The sequence below is a fragment of the Alosa pseudoharengus genome, unplaced genomic scaffold, assembly GCF_046254945.1.
Source record: "Alosa pseudoharengus isolate Yale_2024_CS ecotype anadromous, Long Island Sound unplaced genomic scaffold, YU_APseudo_1.1 YU_APseudo_1.1_scf_12, whole genome shotgun sequence".
NCBI lineage: Eukaryota > Metazoa > Chordata > Actinopteri > Clupeiformes > Clupeidae > Alosa > Alosa pseudoharengus.
Genome location: NW_027468587.1, coordinates 20,557,225 through 20,579,053, shown reverse-complemented (window position 1 = coordinate 20,579,053; position 21,829 = coordinate 20,557,225). Strand labels below are relative to the sequence as shown.

Sequence of the window (21,829 nt, the reverse complement as noted above, 5' to 3'; positions counted from 1 at the left end):
CAGCTTCTGAAAGGCTTGATGAAGATAAAAAGGGAGATCCAAGGTCTAACAAGAGCCAAGGAGCAGGACCGGAGCACTCAATGCTTAAAGTGATTTTTATTAGTGCAAACTGACTAACGTTCCGACGCCCATGCGTATTCTTCAGAGTCAAAACCAAAGATGATGAACCAAAGAGGATGAAGATGTACATCTTTGAATTCTTTCATGCCCAGATCTCTTTGCATATGATACCAAATACCATAAAATGCCTTGCACACTACATATCTAAATTAAATATAGCAGAAGCCATAGAAAAGAATACAAAAAGCAGACCAATGTCTATAACAAAGCCTTTATTAAGCTCACTGAAGACATTGATAAAACAGTATTGTCCAAAGGTATGAAAGTGAGGACTCTCAACTCATTCACTGATAGCTATGAGAACATACTAAAGACCATTGCTGAGCAAGAAGGTGTGTCAACACAAGAAATATAGATCAAGGACAGTGGTGTCTACATCCCAACTGTTCTCACTTGAGACGCTGAACATGGAATTGTTAATGCAGCCATCAACAACTTTTACCAAAATGAAGACACCCTGGATGGGAAGCATACAACTCATATTATGGCGTCGTTGTGTTCCGAAGAGGCCAAGTCTCCACAGCAGATAAATGCCTATAGCACAGGTTCCACAGAGGTCCCTCACCACCTTAAACATGTTTGATATGAATGGAGATAAACTTTACAGGTACATTTTGTCCATTCTTTTGTCCATTCTTCACATCCAGGGTGTCTTCATTTTGGTCAAAGTTGCTGATGGCTGCATCAAAAACTCCATGTTCAGCAACTCCAGTGAGGCCAGTTGGGATGTAGACACCACTCTCTGTCCTTGATATCTGGTCTGCTGCAACAGATATGACAAGTGCCTGACTTCTGTATAGGAAACACAGTGCCCCATTGCACTGAGCTCATTGATGACTGGCTTACTACCAAACTCATGATGTATCAAAATGGAAGGTCCCAGTGCGATTGGCGTATGGATGTGACAGCTCTGTTCAATGAGATGATGACAAATTGCGATAACACACAGATTCTCCTTTGAAGCTGGGTCATCATCACATGTTTGGTAATCTCTGTGGGCATGTTAATCAACACACCAGTTCACAAGTCATACAGGATGTTGGGTACATATTTGCTGCATTGGAAACATAATAGACAGTCACTGCTGACATATTACTCACTGTCATACTCTACCTGATCCATGCTTTCCCTCAATACTGTATGTCTGCCGCCCTGTGTAATATTTGGATTTTATGTCTGTGAGTTTAGCAGCTTCCCTCAGTGCACAATATGGTCATACTATCTGAGCAGATCAGATCTGACTGTCTTGGACGTGGAACAAATGCAAGCCTGTCTTTGTGCTGTATCACCTTTTCCTTTAGTTTCCAGGATCTATATTTCTTGTGTTGAACTATGGACACACCTTCTTGCTCACCAATGGTCTTTAGTATGTTGGCATAGCTATCAGTCGAAGAATTGAGTCCTCACTTTCATATCTTTGGACAATACTGTTTTATCAATGTCTTCAGTGAGCTTAATAAAGGCCTTGTTATAGACATTGGTCTGCTTTTTTGATTCTTTTCTATGGCTGCTGTTATATTTCGTTTAGATATGTAGTGTGCAAGGACATTTTATGGTATTTGGCATCATATGCAAAGAGATCTGGGCATGAAAGAATTTGAAGATGTACATCTTCATCAAGCCTTTCAGAAGCTGCCCGAAGGACCTCGTCTCTTGTACTGGGGACAGCCGTGGCCTACTGGTTAGGGGTTCGGGCATGTAACCGAAGAGTTACCGGTTCGATCCCCGACCCAGAAGGAAAAAAAGGAAAAAAGGTGGGGGAAGTGGTTGAGCACTGCTCTTCCATGCCCACATCCATGGTGCCCTTGAGCAAGGCACCTAACCCCTCACTGCTCCCCGAGCGCCGCTGTAATAAAGCATCTCACTGCTCTGGGTTAGTGTGTGCTTCACCTCATTGTGTTCACTGTGTGCTCTGTGTGTTCACTAATTCACGGATGGGATAAATGCAGAGACCAAATTCCTTGTATACGCAAGTACTTGGCCTATACCTGTACCAGTCGAAATGGCTGTCAGAGGTTCTGATCTAGAGCTGGCATTCCCACAAATGAAACAATCTCTCCGTATTTGAAATTATGTTGTATCAACCCTACTCAGCCTTCTTGGTGCAGATGTGCTCTCACTCTCAACATTTGCAACTTGCTGCTGCTCACTGATATTTGTCTTACTACTACTATGACAGTAGTTCGCTCTACATGATATGAAACTTTGATTTTGGAGGAAATATCATCTGTATATGGAGCCAGAGTTTTATGGACTTCACCATCTCTCTCTCTGCTGAGCAAGGGTAAGTATGCGTTGGAGGCCTTCTACTGTTGGGTTTTGGACATAGGGATCTTTTTTCTTGCCCTTTTCAAAATGTTTTCCACAAATGATACAAAGCTTTGGATCCAATGCCTGTAAGACATTCTCCATAATTCAAAAGACTAGTGAAAAGGAAAAATGTTATACATTTCAGAATTTTCATTGAAATGAAAATAAAGTTGAATTACACATGCAACATTGGTCAGAGGGCTAAGTACTTTCTTAGCTAGGGAAAGTAGTTTCTACAACTAACTGTTTAGCTACTTAGGGGTGAAGTAAGCAGTGTAGGCTCTACTGTCCACTGCTGGTCTGGACAGACAAAAGCTAACAATATTATTTTCCATTATTCAGTAATGACTTGACCAAAACAAAATTCAAGTGAATATAAATATTTTAATAAAGGTGTTCCATCCCAATGTTAACCTGATTCAATTGGATCTGTGTTTCATATGAATTGTTTAATACTGGGACATATGAAATGTATCATTATTAAATGTAAATATAGAGCAGCACTTACCTTATGTAACTTACCTTGCAGTAACAATGAATTTGTCAACATTGTTCTCACCACTGATAATGTGATTTGGACTTGAGACTGTATTTTGCCAGTGTTCCGTTTTCTTTCATTTTGGACACCTCATACATTGAGTGACAGAACACCCTAATTCGTCATACTATATTTACATATTTGGTATTGTTGGATTCAGTATAACCCCACCTTTCCAACAAGCCATCATATGTGTTTCTATGATGATCCCTGGCAAAGCAGCCACAAAGTAAATGAAAACATTCTGAATAGATATTAATTTTTTGCATGTCCGCTTATTTTAGGTGTATGTTTACATGTCTCTACTCATTCCATACATCAAGATATTCACATCCAGTCTTTTCTAGTAGGTAAAGCAACTTCCTGACTATAAACATGCCAAGTTTCAAAGGTCTCAGAGCTTGTGTGATTGATCTGCACTAATTTACATGCCTTAACTCCAATACGGACAGGCTATATTTTAGTCCTTTTTTGGTTTTGGGGTGTATAACAATATCTGTTAATTTAACAATCTTAGCAGTAAAATATTTTTAGCTAAGAATCCATTTCATATATGGGAGACCTTAGAGATGAGGAAAAACATTGTTGGGTTTAGTTCTACCTCCGGTAGGGGTATCTCAAAAACTAAAGCCCTTTCTGACCATTTGTCACTAGCCTAATGGTGTACAGTAGGTCCCACAGTGACATGTAGCATAAACACTTAACAACAAACAAATAACAATGACATAAGATCAGGCAGTGTTTGTAGATGTATACAATAGGACAGGCTCAAAATATGGATAAAAATGCATTAACAGTGGAGTTAAAATGAACTCCCCAAATTTCCCCAAATCCACTAATTAGGAATCTGCCATGGATAAAACAGAAGAAACGGTATGATTGCTTCAGTACATTACAACGGTGGCGATATTTGGATTGTGAATATTGACGATGATTTCATGTGACTTAGCTGTAATTATGTGAAAAGAGGCCTAATGAGAATTACACAGGCTCTCGGTGGATTGCCGTCAAATCCTTCTTATCCAGCTTACACTTGTGCAGTAAAAACAGTCTTTACTGCATAACTTTCTGGGGTACTCACTTCCTTCAATTAGCATACATTAATGAGCCATGTTTTGCATTTGTCTGAGAGTCTATATGAACACTGTGTGTGTGTGTGTGTGTGTGTGTGTGTGTGTGTGTGTGTGTGTGTGTGTGTGTGTTGACACATATTTGCATATGCGTATAAGACATTCTGCGTCATCCATACAGTACTTAGTGTGCATGGGATGCACACAATCTCAGATTTAGCTCTAATCCTGCAGATTAAATTCCCTCATTGTCTCTCTTATCTCCTGGTCAAGGATAAGGGGAGGAAAGTAATCCAAACACTGAAAGAAGGATTTGAGTCATGTCTCAAAGACACACGCACACACACGCACACACACACACACAGACACACACACGCACGCACACACACCCGCGCACATCTTTATGTTCTTATTCTCAATGTGTGTGTGGGAACATGTGGGTGTCTGTCTGTGCCCCTTTGTGTGTGTATGTGTGTCTGTCTGTGTGTGTGTGTGTGTGTGTGTGTGTGTGTGTGCGTGCGTGTGTGTGCGTGTGTCTTTGAGACATGACTCAAATCCTTCTTTCAGTGTTTGTGTACGTGTGTATATGTGTATACGTGTGTTAAGTGGCATGCCCGCGTGCTTGTGTGTGTCTGCATGTGAAGTTGTGTTTATACCAGCTTTCCTCCCTGCAGGCCAAACCCTTTTCTAACCCACAGTCGTATCCCAGTAGTATCACAAGGCCCCTTGTCTCTCCTGACAGAACAGTCTGGGCTTACAGGACTACATGAAAGGTCCATGGCAGCCGAGAGTTTGGATAGAATAGGCCCAGTTCAGGGACAGAGCTCAGAGCTCTGTTCACCTTCACACCCATGTGCAAACCATGTCATCACACCATCCTACACACCAGGAGCTGCTCTCACAAATATCTTTGAGCCTGCTATGTAGCGTTAAGTCTTCATTTTGCCCATGTACTTGATCAGTCTAACGCACGTCACAGATATAAAGAGTGACAAAACAAATAGACACCTTACCCCCAGGTGTCAGACCTAAGAGGTACGTTACTATGGAAACAATCAGTAACACCTGCTGAACAGTTAGCACCTAACAACAAAAGAAGATGAAATCATGGCTTCCAATTTGTGCTTTTGTTATGGGGGGTTACAGAGCAGTAAACAACTAGACACATGCAGCAATGAAGACATTATAAGTCAGCTGTTTGCACAAGGAAACTATCCACAGCCAGACTGAAGATTAACACTGTTTACTGATGCATTATTTCTCCCATGGAAATGTCCAAATTAAAGTGTTCTTGTAAGTTCTGCTGAATTCTTCCAAAATACAAACACGTTATGCTGGAGTAAACAGAGCTGAGAGGTTGAAAGTGGCTACTTGTTTGGCTTTGAAAAATATCTTTATTTACCCAGAATTCATTGTACCATAGTCCTGCGAATCTGACTTGTGCAACAGATGAATTTTGATTTTTATCTCAGGTCTGACTAATTGTTCTATGGAAGACATAGTGAAAATCTATCTTTGTGTAACCGGCTCTAATTCACATACCACACCAGCCACACACCTTGAGGTCACACAGCCCTGACTCTGGCCCAGAGAAAGCCACAGACGGGGGCCAAGCAGCAGACACAGGAGGGGGAGGGGGTTACAGGGACCGTCACACAGGCCCGTGGAGGCCGGTTTAAAGAGCTTGTGTCTCCTTCAGCATCCCCCTAATAGGCCACGCTTCGGAAAGCGATTAGGAGGCATGATAGTATCGGGCAGTAGCAACTGATGAGGGAGTTTTATTTCCGGCCTTTTATTTTTTGTATGCCTTTGATATGATTATTGTGCATCTTTCTCCTCCGGGCAAATGCTTACCCTCGTTATCGGCGTCCCTGCTCACAGCTTGTGTGTGCATTTATGTGTGCATGTGTGTGTGTGTGTGTGTCTGCTCCTCAAAAGTCCCTGAAAATGCCCTCAGGCATGTCACGTCTGTTGTCAGCGCCAAGGAGAGGTGGCACACAGTGTGGGTGGTAAACACAGTGCCTTCTCTGTGTGTGTGTGTGTGTGTGTGTGTGTGTGTGTGTGTGTGTGTGTGTGTGTGTGTGTGTGTGTGTATTAAATCCCCACTGCCCATACAATGCCAACTGGCCAGCATGGCACAGACTGTTGGCAGACCCCAACCGCAAGCGGGCACAACGTGGCAGGGGGAGTGGGCAGAGAGCACCCAGGGGTAGCCAGGGTGGCACCAGCCAAGAACTGAATGGCCAAAGTGTACAGACAAGCTTTTACTGACAATTACACTGTTGCAGTACGTGGCGTGGTGTACCATGATGGACCACTGAGCAAATGTGCCACAAGTGACCTGTGATTTGAATGAGGCTGACGGGTAGCAATTAGCAGACCACGGGTGAGAATGTGGCTCATTGTTTTGACTCATGAAATAACACTAACTCTTTCTCCATTTCCCTTCTCTCTCTTTCTCTCAGCTTTCTTCCTTCCCCTCTTTCTCCATGATTCTCTCGGCCTCCCTCTCTCATTCTGCATGAAACAGAAATGCTACATGCAGCACATAAGTAACACTAACGAGAGGAGAGAGCTTGATTTGTAGCTACAGAAAGAAAGAAAGAAAGAAAGAAAGAAAGAAAGAGAGAGAGAGAGAGAGAGAGAGAGAGAGAGAGAGAGAGAGAGAAAGGGGAGATAGGGACATGAAAAGTGTGACTCTAGGTGGTGGGAGCTGGGGTTGTGAGGATGGGTGGAGGAGTCATTTGTCAGCGAGAAATTGCCAATTTGAGCGTGCTGCCCTAGGAAAAAGAGCAGCGTTGACGCTTATTAGGGACAATTTTAAAGACAGATATCTCCTCAGCAACTTCACACAGCCGTGGACAAAGAGCGCCTTGTGCTTCAGAAGTGCCTTCCATCACGGCACATGTGTGCTGATTTAGGAGATTAGAGCGTGTGCGGAGAGTTAGGCTGAAGGTTAGATGGGGTTGGATAGGCCCCAGGAGCTCTGAAGCTAATGGCTTGTTCCTCTTCAAAAAAGCATAAGGCCAAGTTCTGGGACTCTTTGACTTCCAAAAGAAAAGAGTCAGTGAATGCTTAATACGATTTGAGTCATGAGTCCTGTATTTAAATGTATCAAATCTGCTAAACACAGATAGAGAGAGGGAAAGAAAGAGAGAGAGAGAGAGAGAGATAGAGATAGGGAGATAGAGAGATCCAACCTCAGTGTTAGTGAGGAAAAGTGTGACTTGCAGTCAGGGAGGCAGGCCAAGGGACAGAAAGTTGGATGAGAGAGCTGGGAAAAGTACATTTCAGATTTTCACATTTCAGAACGGCAAACATCACATCACACACAGCTCCTCTGTGCACCATTCCTGAGGTAAGCACTTCAAACGACAGGCATACACACACACACACACACAAACACACACACACAAACTTTTTAATGGTGATCTTTGACGCCTGTTTCCAACTCCAAGGCAAATAATTAAAGGGAAAGCATCTTAAAGAGCGGGGATTGATTGGTAATGACTTTCCCAGAAGGCAGGGCCCCAACCACGACCTGTCGGCTTGGCGTTCGGCAGGTGGCTCCTGCATGACACTCTGCCTCCGCCTGGCACATCAAACACTTTGAGCCCCACTTTGAACTTGTGGAGGTGTCAGAGCCGTCACATCCAGCCATCCACCCACCCACACGTACACCTTAACACCCCCCAACACACACACACACAGACACACACACACACACACACACACACATCTGGGAAGAAAGAGAAAAAAATACATAAGGAAATAAGTATATAAGTCAAAAGGAAATAAGTATACAAGTCAGCAACTGGCAAATAAAAATAAACTTAGGGCACGACCTTGTGAGCAGACAAAGACATGGATCAGGCTGTCAGGCTTCACATTTCATTTCTGTACAGCTCTCTCTGGGTGACAATTTCTCCCAAGCCTGTTTTTATGGAGGAAGGGTTCACTGGTTCACTATGAGGCTGGCTTCTCATTTGCACAGATGCTGATCGCACAAGTTGGCTCTCTGGTTGAGGTTGTCTAGATCAGGGGTTTTCAACTGGTTCTGTGCCGGGACCACCATCCCGACTGACAAGTAATCCACGGACCACTATTGTGTGTGTGTGTGTGTGTGGGGGGGGGGGGGGCGGTTCCAGCCTTGCCCTTAAAGGAATTATCGTCGCCGTTTAAAAAAAAAAAAAAACATAGTCCAGTATTTCTTTCGAAATTGAAATGAAGTTGTATGGACTGGACTATGTTTTTTTTTTTTCAAAACGGCGACGAAATTGTGAATTTCCAGAGCGTGTTACTCCACACTCGGCAATCGACTCCTACGGACTTTCCCCTAAAGACGCCAAGCTGCAGCAGCAACATTTCCGGAAAAGTACTGGCTTGATGAAATTCATTCTGGACCACATAAAGACCTCGGGATACTTCCTCACTACCACGTAAGTGTAATGTTGTTTGGAACTGTAGAAGAGGTATAAAAATAGCATTTTGTAGGGGCGAAATGACTTGCCCTGGTCACTTCCAGGCTAACGAGTTTTGACTAAAAACGGTAAAATCGAACTTTCTCAAAACACATCCGAATGACATGATTTTGATGTCAACTCAACGTATGTACTCCCAATCATCCGTAAATTGATTTAAAGTGCATTTTACTCCGGATAATTCCTTTAAATTTAGATATGCCAGTGTGGAAAAACCGCTCTCACAGAGGTATAGTTGGAAAGGGTAAAACACACCTCACAGCACTCTTTCTCATTAGCGGCTGTCTGTGACATCACGCAAAATCTGTATAGGCTACTCAAGAAACTGTAATGTGTGTCTCCATATGACGCGAGTTTATGGGGCAGCCATGGCCTACTGGTTAGCGCTTCGGACTTGTAACCGGAGGATTGCCAGTTCGAACCCCGACCAGTAGGCACGGCTGAAGTGCCCTTGAGCAAGGCACCTAACCCCTCACTGCTCCGCGAGCGCCGCTGTTGTTGCAGGCAGCTCACTGCGCCGGGATTAGTGCGTGCTTCACCTCACTGTGTGTTCACTGTGTGCTGAGTGTGTTTCACTTATTCACGGATTGGGATAAATGCAGAGACCAAATGGGCAAAACCCTCCTGCAGTGGCCAACACTCCACCGCTTGCATGCAAACCATAAAACAATAGTGCTGCTTCATTAACGAGAGCTAAAGTGGCCAACACTGCATCCCTGTCTCACCTCCACTATAAACACAAGGGCCTGATGAATTATGATTTTACAAGCAACAGCTCAAGATGCCACGCTCGCACAGATAAGGAAAACATCCCTCGCGCCAAAGCAACGCTTTAATTTATTAACAGACTCTGATACTAATAACTCATGTCACACCAGCAGCAGTGCTGAGCTGAAATATGTCCCCCTATAAGAAGCGTTATGGATTTTATTTCCCTTGTTTCGCATTGATCCTTCCCCCTCTCTGCCGCATGATGGCCTGGCGAGGGGACATCACTCATCTTAATTCAGCCAGCTAAGCTATTCTTCTGCAAAGGTGATAAAATCAAACAACCAAATATCCAGTTGACTCGTGCAGACAATAACATCTCAAAACCTCATGCTCAAATGCTCTCTCTCTCTCTCTCTCTCTCTCTCTCTCTCTCTCTCTCTGTATCAGATGCACGCACGCACACACAGTAGGTTAGACAGTGTCTACATGTTCACATACATGGCTGCAGTTCAATCAGCAGACTAGTGGTTAATTATGGGATTGTTGAATCTGGCTTGGGCTGACTGAGAGGAACTCTTAGAGGCATGAGCACTTAGTTGACAACTTCCTTAAGCATGGCCTAATTGAGAGTCTGCTCTTAACCCACTCAGAGACTCAGGGGTAAAATTAAGCATCACAGCACCTCAGTCACTCTATCAGACCTATCAGGAGACCAGCCACAGCGGCACACATTTATCCTAAAGACACGATGAGCACTGCAGTAGGACTGTGAGCGAGTTCAGCTGTGAGTGAGTTCAGCTGCAGCTCTCCGGGAGAAATCTGTCTCGGTGTCTGCCTCTGAATCGATTAGATTACAATTTTCATATCTTCAAGCCTAGAGAAGACTCTCTGTTCTCCCTTTGACTTATATTGTACCCCTCTTTGATACATTTCCTGTCTGAAGTGCTCTCTCGCCCTCTCTATCTCTCTCTCTCTCTCTCTATCTCTCTCTCTCTCTCTGTCGGGGTCTCCTCGGGAGTTTCGGGTTTAAATACCTGGGTGTTTTCTTAGGTGATGATGTTTTTATTCAAAAGAATTTGAAGGGGTAATTGAAAAAGTTAAAGGTCGTCTGGAGAAATGTAAATTTCTTTTCAGTTTTACTTCATACAGGGGGCGTGTTCTTATTATTAACAACCTGGTTGCATCCTCTCTTTGGCATCGGCTGGCATGTGTGGACCCTCCTTCAAACCTGCTACCGAAGATTCAGTCAGTCCTGGTTGATTTTTTCTGGGACAATCTACACTGGGTACCTCAGAGTGTTTTATATCTGCCTAAGGAGGATGGTGGACATGGACTTATTCATCTACAGAGTCGAACTGCTGCCTTCCGTCTGCAGTTTGTGCAGTGTCTTCTCACAGGATCAGTCAACATACCGGTGTTTCCCACAGAATTGAATTCTATTTGTGGTGGTAGGTTTGCAGAATTAACTTAAATGCAACAGTTTTTAACAAATTTAGCGCAGCATGATTATGATGCTAATCAGCTTTAAGCACAATTTAGTACAACCTGGAAAATCATTGTGTGGTGGTCAATGTTGATATCGTGGTGGGCCGCCACAAATAGGTCAATGTATGGGAAACACTGACATGCGCTGGAAAGCTGCAGCCTGTTGTATTTTACAGCATTTTGAAGGGTTGGGCTTAGATAGGCCTTTGTTCTGGTTTAATCCAAATATAATGAATCTTAATTTGCTTCCTGCATTTTATAAGAATCTGTTTAAAGTCTGGTCTCTATTTATAACACAACGCCCACGACAGACAAGTTCATTATTCTGGTTGTTGAAGGAGCCTCTGATTCATGGTTCGGTTCTTGATGTGAGCCAGGATTTATCCCTGGTACCTACTTCTAAGCTTATCCCAACCCCTTGGGGATCTAGTAGAGTTTGCTGGTCCTGATTTCAGTAGTCCTGACTGCCATGACCCCTTTCCCAGACTTACTCTACTTCCAGATTTAACAGGTTGCACTGGTTGCTACTTACTCCCAGATAGTTTAGTTTTCCTGGGTCCTACAGCTGCAACTAGTAAATCATTGTATAAACTGTGTTCTCTCCCTAAATAAAAGGTCTCTGGACAAGAGGGTGGATACACCCTGGCGTTAAGTTTTGCAGGTTGAAAATGATGTCAAACCACAATGGCGAGCGTTGTACAAGTCACCATTAACTAAAAAAGCTGGCGATCTACAATGGCGTATTCTGCATGGTGCAATAGAAGGGTGCCCTTTTTGTTCTGTAAGGGAGACTGTATTCCATGCCTTTATGTACTGCCAGAGGCTCAGACCTCTTTTTGCTATATTGATGACACTTTTCTTTAAGTTTGATGAAAGTTTCTCTTCGGAGATTTTCATTTTTGGTTTTAAATATGTACAAAAGCATCGCTTCAAGTGTCAGCTCCTAAACTTTCTGCTTGGGCAAGCAAAGATGGCGATATATGTTAGTCGTAAAAGGAAAGTTGAGCAGGATGTAGATGTTGACATCCTAATGGTGTTTTCTTTTAATGTAAGGTGTCGTATGTTGATTGATATTGATTTTATAAATCTATGAAGATTCTTGATGTTTTTGAGGAATAATGGTGCTACAGCAACGTGATGTGTGTTGTTGAGAATGACAAGCTACAGATTATTTGCACATTACTTTAATTAACTTTCCTAACTTTTACTTTTTGAGTACATTGTCAAGTTGATCTTGATGTATTTTTAAGATTGTAATAAAGAGTTTTTGTCTCTGTCCAAACCACTGAAAAGCCAGTCATAACAGGATTCAAACCCAAATGCAACCCTCCTTAACTGGCATGATGAATATGGACAGCATGCTATCCTCATTTAACCATAAACACGTCTATTCTAGACTTTTTTTATTCATAAAACAAGACCATTATGGCCACTTCCGAACATCTACTGTGAATATAAATGTTTTTTTAGCACTCTCAAAACCCCCACTGAGGTGAGTTCAGGGTCTGTTTATGGGAAAGTGCTCTGTCTGCCTTCAGAGATATGGCGGCGCCTTCATTGCGCAGTTCAGGGGGCACTCCATCCGACGGGAGAAGGCTCCCAGACAAACACAAACAGACAGTGATGCATGGAGCTGCTTTTAATGTGCAGACTGCCTGTTCATTATGCGGGCCTGGGCAGGGAGAGAGAGAGAGAGAGAGAGAGAGAGAGAGAGAGAGAGAGAGAGAGAGAGAGAGAGAGATAGAGAAAGAGAGAGAGAGGAGGAGGAAGAGAGTAGTGGAGGGCAGGAGTGGGGAGCACAGGAGAAGCAATCCTCCCACCGCCTGCGCAAGGAGCCAGAGGAGAGCACTGCAAGTCTCGCCGCCCAGATGGGTTCATTAATATGGGAGGACGTGGATGGGTGATGGTGGTGGTGGGCCGGGGGCCAGGGGGGTAAAGCACTTCACTTTCCAGCGTTATGTCCATCAAGAGACAACCGTTTGAAGCATGTTGCTGTTTTTCCTGGTAAGATATAGTAGCAGGGAGATAAAAGCCAACCTGGGAGGGATAGAGACAGCTATAAATGGCACAACCAAGAACCTGACTTGAACCACTGATGGGCTCTTTGTGTCAATATCAGGTTGTTGTCAAAAGGGCAATTTTGTTGTTGCCCCTGACAGCAAGGTATTTAATGAACACACACACACACACTTAAACACACACACACACACACACACACACACACACACACACACACACACACACCTTCGCAATGCATTTTAGCTGGTTACAAGCTCTTGGCATGTGTGTGTGTGTGTCTGTGTGTGTGTGTGTGTGTGTGTGTGTGTGTGTGTGTGTGTGTGTGTGTGTGTGTGTGTGGCTCAAAACGGAGAAAAACAGCTTGAAAAGGGACAGCCAGCACACTCATACAAACATATGGAGAGGGACAAGCTTGGATCATCCTTCACACACCCCAAGTCCAGCACAGAGAGCCACTGAAGCATGAGGCCCACTTTCATGCCAGATCTAGAGGACAGACACTAGCTCAATGCTAAGGATAGCTCTATGCTAATGCTAGCGCAGGCTTCAGTGCTGACCTTAGGCCTGTCTTAAGGTCAACAGCACACTGACGTCTGACTGAGAGGTCAAGTCCTGACCTCTATGATGAGAGCTTGGCGCTAAGGCTACGTCCTCCACTGTAAGCTGCTGACAACTCATATCCTCAACTGAGAATGGACAAGTCCAACCCCATGCAATGGAAGATCAAATTTCGAACCATACCGTCAATAACACCATCATTAATTTTATATGAGCAGAATCTGCATGCTCAGCATGGATCAAACTCTGCCATATACTGCCATAGGCTCTGTCCTGTGAATATGCCGCATTTCCACCGATACGCTTGGAAGGTCTTGTTTGAGGATACCTAGGGAACGCACGCCCACTCGCTCAGGGACTTGAGTGACGTTGTCCCAGTGAGTCCTTGAGTCCTCATGTAAAGGGACATGTAGAGAGATGTTATATCTCTGTTCTATGCTCCAAGCCTCCCTGCGGCTTAGCTACACAGTGTGTGTGTATGTGTGTGTGTGTGTGTGTGTGAGAGAAAGAGAGAGACAGAGAGGGAGAGAGAGAGGGAGATAGAGAGAGAAAAATCATTTATCTCAAACACAGAACAGTGGAAGCCCTCTGTGATCATCCACCCCCCGATGAGATCTGCACACATAAACATAAAAGTCTAATGGTCTTGGCTTGTGTAGCACCATAACACCCCGCTTCACCAAACCACTGACCACTGCATCCAGCCAACAGTCGCTGACTTCATGGTGCACATCATCAGGTATTTCCATAAAACACTCCTAGGGTAGCCATGTATATCTAAGTCATTAGAAAAGCAGGTGTGGATTGATGGGCATCTTTTTTATGGGGCATGGGATGCACACCCTTCCATTTACAAGACCCAGCGTATACAAGGCCCTGTGTGTACATAGCTCAGCTAGATGGAATTTCAATGCAGGCAGGGCAGCCGCAATGTATAAATTATGCTATAGTGCTGTGATACTATAAATGCATAGTGGCTGCCCTGCAAAGGCACAAGCAAAATTCATAAGCACACACACACACACACACACACACACACACACACACACACACACACACGCACACCCGCACACACACACACACACACACACACACACACACACAGAGTATGTTTATGCTTCACAATGCTTGGTATGCAAGGACTCCTGAGTGTCTGGGCACAGAGAGAAAGGCCTCTTAAGCTCATTCTCCAGGAGGAATGAACTTTGGAGAGAAGCTCAAACACATACACACACAGACTGAAAAGGATCTGGTCACAATCTCACAGAAAAAGAGAAAGAGAGAGAGAGAGAGAGAGAGAGAGAGAGAGAGAAAAGAAAGGAAGAAAGAAAGAAAGAAAAAAGAAAGAAAGGGTGAAAGGTCACACACACACACACAAACACTGACACACACACACACACTCCCTACCCCAAGTTCTCTGGCATACCCTTCACCATTGCGCTGCCAGACCATCGGTCACTGATGTCTGTTCCAGCTAGGCTAGAGACTGGGCCATCTGGTCACTTCCAGCCCAGATTATGGCTACCGGCTCCCAGTCCGGTGGACCTCTCTGACCGTCCAGCACTGCCCAGCCCGGCGAGTCCACTGATATCAGAACAAGCTGCTGCGGGCTAGGGAGGATCCATGCACAGATGAATGAACTGCCTGATAAGCAGCACTCTGGCTTTCTTTATTACTTTCTTCTCCAAATCTCTCTATCCCTCTCTCGCTCCTCTCAATTTCTTCACATTTCTCACAGTTTTTCATTCAATCTCTCCCTTTCTCTCTCTCTCTATCCTTCTCTCTGATTTGCTTAGTTTGCAAAGAAGCTTTCTTAGCCCCCCAAACACACACACACACACACACCACACACATACACAAACACACACGCATCTCTACCTTCCTCTCTCTCCTTTGATGTATCGCAGGGTTCTTTTTAATATCCCCCCCCCCCCCCCCGTGTCCCCTGCAGAGTACTGATAAGTCTGGAAAGATTTCTACCCACCACCCACCTACCTCATTGCCAGCCAGTCTCCAGGGCAATGGCCTTTATTACAGACAAGGAGACAGGACAGTGAGAGCTAGAAAGAGAGAGGGGGGTATAGAAGGAGAGAGTGAGACTGGTATAAAAAAGTGGATATTGGAACAATACTAGTGAGCAAAACAGTGCTCACTAGTATTTTGTCTGGACAAAGTTGGAGAAGACATCTTCGTTGCTTCGTTGGCTCTCCAGACAATGCAGTTCATCATTTCTTCTACTGGTGTATGAGTGTACGTGTGTGTGTGTGTGTCTGTGTGCGTGCGTGCTTGCGTGTGTGTTTGAGAGACAAAGAGCTTATTTATCTGGTGAAGAGGGCTGTGTATGCTGCGTACTGGTCTCTGTTTATCACCAGAGGCACACAAAAGCGTGACGGTTGATAAACAAAAGAGCCCGTCGACCCCATCCTGCTCATGGCTCAGCTATCTCATTTCACCACTTCCCCCTTAGTTGCACAGAGCTGGGTATCACAGACAAACACACACACACACACACACACACACACACACACACACACACACACACACACACACACACACACACACACACACAACCGTAAATACACACACATACACACACACACACACACACACACACACACACATACATACACACACACACACACACACACACACACACACACACACACACACACAACCGTAAATACACACACACACACACACACACATACAACCGTAAATACACACACACACACACATACAACCGTAAATACACACACACACACAAACACACACACACACACGCACACACACACACACAAACAATTCAAAGTAGGGGTACTGCTTCAGCCACTGAGGTGCCACAGGGGCAGGCCTCTGGTTATGACTCTCTCTAATAACACAATACCCTTTTCACTGTTGCTATGGAGATGTGCCATCTGATTCCACCCCATCGCCACGGCAGCACCAGTTACCAGGTCCCGCATTCCCATTCTCATTCCCACCATTTCCATACAGCACCATTAAAACCAATAGCCCCCAGGAATGGCAGGAGAGTGACAAACAGACAGACAAGCAGACAGACAGACAGACAGGCAGACAGATATACAAATCTCTGAGGAGATGTGCTCTTGACCATTATAAAAAAGTCTCATCTCTACTCTTGCAATTCTCTCAGTGTCCCAGACCAGGCTGTGAAATGGAAGAACAAGGTGTGAACAACACTGAGGTTAAGGCTCTGATTCACTGGGAATTCTCATACTAAAAGAAAAAGCCAGATTCACCTGTACAGGAACAGCTACGCGGGCATTTGCTATATGAGAAAGTGGAAATCATGCTGGTCTTTGTGGTGTCCTTTTTTGAGAATTCCTTAGGAACGCATCAACATTCACAGCAACTCTCTATAAACTCAACTCGGAAACTCACTTTTCATTGATCAGATGGGGGGGGGGGGGAGTAAATATAATCAAATCCAAACAAAAACAAACAGCCCAGGGTGCTATTAGGATGCATGGAGTGGCTACTCTGCTTAAAGGTTGGTGCTGATCTGATCAGAACCTGTTAGCTAGTCTGTCTGGTTTATAACCCCCCCACCAGCTCCACACACACTATCACACACACACACACACTCTTAAACACATGTATGCACACAGACACACAACAGACACTCACACACACACACACACACACTTACTCACACAGACACACAAACATCCACAGAAACACATACACATACTCACACACACATTCATACATAAACACACGTGTATGCACACAGACACACAACAGACACACACACACACATTCACACTCATAAACACACGTGTATGCACACAGACACACAACAGACACACAGACACACACACACACACTTACTCACACAGACACACAAACATCCACAGAAACACATACACACACATTCATAAACACATGTGTATATGCACACAGACACACACAAACAAACACACACACACACACAGACACACACACACACACACACACACACAAGACAGACATGCAAAAACATACAGACACACAAACATACACAGAAGCTGTCTCTCTCACACACACAAACTCACAGCAGGAGCAGCAGTTGTGCAGGAGGCCAGGCGGAGGAGGTCTCCTGAGCTTGGCTGCTTTTAATGTAAATCTTACATGAACCCTGGGCCACCTGCCTATTAATCACGGTCTACATGGCAGAGGACACAGGATGACACGTGGGTGTGTGAAGATGAGGCTTGGGAGAGCAGCCTCAAATGTGTGTTTGAGGTTGTGTGTGTTTGAGGTTGTGTGTGTGTGTGTGTGTGTGTGTGTGTGTGTGTGTGTGTGTGTGTGTGTGTGTGTGTGTGCGCGTGCGTGCGTGCGTGCGTGCGTGCGTGCGTGCGTGCGTGTGTCTGTGTGTATGGTGTGTGTGTGTGTGCGTGTATGGTGTGTGCGTGAGTGTGTGTGTGTGTGTGTGTGTGTAATGGGAGGAAGGGCGACAGGGTTGTGGGGGTTGAGTTCGTAGACTTGTTTTTAGTGTCATGCCAGACAGCTCATGTCAGTGCACATCATTTCACTCAGGCAACGCAATGGGCACCTCTGTGTAAGAGGCCCCGAAAGGGCCTGATGGAGACCATTTTATTTCCTCCAACACAGATGGCCTTGAAAGTCAGAGTAAAAACCACTCCTTTATAGCACTGATATTTCAGCTGATTCTTCCACAAAACATTGGTGAAAGTTACACTATAAAACCCTATAAAACCTCTAAAGGCTCTCTTCTCAGGACCTCAAGCAGAACGCGGGACTGGACGGTGGAAGCGCCCTAAGTAATGCCTGTGCAGAAGTAGTGCTGTAAGCACAGCAGGATGGGGATCGATAAGGAGAGTATAACAAACTGCCTCTCGGCAAGGGGTGGGACGCCCGTCACTGTGCCATAAATCTGCACCTGATAAAAAGATGGCCTTCCAAATGACCACAGATGATTTAGCCAGATTTTAATGTGCCGCCAATAAAGATGTCAGGAAAGTTATACCGCCGGACGGTTGGGACTTCTGGTTTGTGAGGGTAGAGCGAGTGTGGATGGCAACACTGGGTCTAATATACAGGCCCATGGGAAATATGATGTGCCATTCTGATGGACAGGACATGCATATGGACTCACTAGACAGACAGACTGAGGCACTAGCCCTGTTTATATGGACAATTTTTTTAGTGCTTCTGATTAAACTATTCCGAATGAAAATGTTGTGTCATCTGTTTACATAGGGGTACGTTCTATTCCGATCAGGGGCTTACGAGCGCTCTAGAATCATTGATCGGAATAGCCGTTGCTGCTTTGCTTCTCCTTAAGAAGAATGCAACCTGATTGACCTTATGCACATGCCTGTTCAATCGGAATAAGAACGGAATACTATCAGATCAAAAGTGTCCACGTACACTACTACTGTATTGTACACTAGGGCTACTGTCACAGACAGACAGACAGACAGACAGACAGACAGACAGACACAGAAAGACAGACAGACAGACAGACAGACAGAAAAGATGTCAAGAGAAATAGGTGGAAGATAAGAGTAGAGAAAAAGTAAGAGTGAATACGTGAAGTCTTACGAGGAATGGGACAGGAAATGGAGATGATAGGACATTACGACTCCAATCAGAGGCTTCATTTGGCCTATCACACCTATCAGACACAGCTCTAAAACTGTCCCACTGGTCACTGGTCTTTTCTCATCTATCAGAGTCCATGGCTGGGAGTTGAGCATCCTAATGTCCAAAGGAAACTGGAGGTTAAAACAGGATTGTTCCTCCCTCTCCAACCCTGAGTGGACAAAGCTTACTATAAAAATTGGTGTTGCCTTGGTTACCACACACCAGCATCAGCATCACAGTCACACACACACACACACACACATACAGATATACACACATGCACACGCATACATACAGTCACACACTCACACAGGTATACACACATAGATACAAACACACACACACACACACACACACACACACACACACACACACACACACATACACACACACACACACACACACAGAGCCATCTCATCAATACCGTATTACAGTAAAAGCTGTTTTGATTGATGCCAAGGGCATAAAGATGGAGGTCGACAGAGACTGTAAGCGACTTTTTATTCCCCTCTCTAAGCCATTTGTGCCTGCGTGTGTGTATATGTGTGTGTGTGTGTGTGTGTGTGTGTGTGTGTGTGTCTGTGTGTGTGTGTGTGTGTGTGTGTGTGTGTGTGTGTGGATTTGAGAGTAGCATGTCTTTATGAAAATGGCTCCCTGACCAGTTTCTCTCTCTCTCATCTCTACCCTGAATCACTGCAGCCTGAGTGGGCAACCAGGAACACAGGAGTCTACCACAACACTGTGTGTGTGTGTGTGTGTGTGTGTGTGTGTGTGTGTGTGTGTGTGTGTGTGTGTGTGTGTGTGTGTGTGTGTGTGTGTGTGTGTGTGTGTGTGTGTGTGTGTGTGTGTGTGTGTGTGTGTGCGCGTGTGTGTGTGTGTGTGTGTGTGTGAGAGAGAGAGAGAGAGAGAGAGTGTGAGAGTGTGTGTCACCAGAACGACAAAGGAGTGTCAAATGGTTTTATGTCCCATTAAAATCTCCATCAGACACCCATGACGGCACTCAATTATCAGGTGGGCATGAAATAACCAAGCAATGGGCTCTTTCTGGGGTGTGAGCAGGCATGCAATTCTCAGTGTATATCTGTGTGTGTGTGTGTGTGTGTGTGTGTGTGTGTGTGTGTGTGTGTGTGTGTGTGTGCGCACGCGCATGCTTGCATGTGTGTGTGTTAGTGAGGAGAATGTTAAGGTACTAAACCTAGATACTGAGCTGCTAAAATCAGATTGCATTGCTCAGCGTATAAGGTCTCTCATTACTGGTTCCCTCTCTCTATTGCTCCTCTCCCAATTTCTCTCTCTTTCACCATCATCCTCTCCATACAGATACACCCCATCTCTCTCTCTCTCTTTCTATCTTTCTCTCTCTCTCTCTCTCCTATGCTCTTGTTTACTCTGCATGAATAATCCAGCAGGCTTATCGTGGTGAGCTTCCCAGGAAAGCAGGGCCGAGTGGCTCACAGCGGAGGCAACACTCCCCTGTGCCCGTCACGCTGCGCTGACCAATGAGCACAGACAGCCTGAACCTGCCCCTGGCCTTTAGGAGATCAGCAGGACACACACACACACACACACAAACACACACACACACACACACACACACACACACACACACACACACACACATACACACACACACACTCTCTAACATTGTCACTGACACAAAACATACACTTAACATTCTTCTCAAAACACACACACACACACACACACACACACACGCACACACACACACACACACACGCGTAAATGCATTCTTTGTCTCCTGCCCCACATCATCATACACATGTGAAGCAAACACACACACACACACACACACACACACACAAACAAACATACACACAAATTCACTGACACAGCACTAATACATTCCTGGATCGATCCATCATCTCACAGACCAAAGTTCAATCAGCAGCAGCAGCAGCAGCAGCAGCAGCAGCATGTCTCCACCAGCAGGCAACCTCTCCCTCCCTCCATCCCATCCCCATCCCATTCCCATCTCCATGCCGATGAGCGAGCAGCAGCCTGGGCCGCTCTCGTCCCCGTGTCCCCCTGTGCAGCGGAGCGTAGCCCCTGGGGTCAGCGGAGCAGAACGGAGCCCAGCCTCTCGCCTGGCTCCCGCAGCACTAATGGCATCTCTGCTGCACTGCACATGTTTCTGCTGCGGCGGACGTGGAGGTAGCCGGGTCACCGATATAAAGGCTAACCATTAGCATCACAATGTGCCGCCCCTTTTAGCTCAATCACTGCAGTGCTCAAGAATGTAGAGCCCTAGGGTGAAGGGAGATTGCAGTGTTGTTGTTATTGTTGGTGGTGGTGGCAGAGGTGAGGTGTGTGTGTGTGTGTGTGTGTGTGTGTGTGTGTGTGTGTGTGTGTGTGTGTGTGTGTGTGTGTGTGTGTGTGTGCATGTGTGTGTGTGTGTGTGTGTTTGTGTGATACATGGTCCAAACATGCAAATAGGAATATTCCTGTATATGTGTGTATGTATGTGCATGTGTGTGTGTGTGCATATATGTTTGCGTTTGTGTGTTAATGTTCTCTCACGCTGTGCAAAACACCCTCCCACATAAATGGACACATGGTCCAAACATGCAAATAGGAATATGTCTGTATATGTGTGTGTGCGTGTGTGTGTGTGTGTGTGTGTGTGTGTGTGTGTGTGCGTGTGTATATGTGTGTGTATGTGTCTCCTCTTCCTCTCTCTCTCTTTCTCTCTCTCTCTCTCTGTCTCTATTCCTCTTCTCTTTATCCCTCCCCTCCCCCTTATATTTTTGATCTCTCCAGCCCAGAGAAAAAGTCTGTCTCCCCTGAGTCCTCCACCTTCCCAGCATGCCTTGCTGCCCTGGGCCTGTGCGGTTTGATTCACAGTGTCTTAGACAGGCCGATACTCTAAATAATTACTGCTCAGCCACCATCAGGCGTCCGGCGCACTT

The 21,829-nt window shown here is 45.2% G+C and overlaps 1 protein-coding gene across 2 annotated transcripts in view; it reads right to left on the bottom strand.

Moving 5' to 3' along the window:
• LOC143119152 (mannosyl-oligosaccharide 1,2-alpha-mannosidase IA) overlaps positions 1-21,829 on the bottom strand; it is a 198,983-nt gene that overhangs the window by 117,006 nt on the left and 60,148 nt on the right. The gene's annotated exons all lie outside the window — the stretch shown is intronic.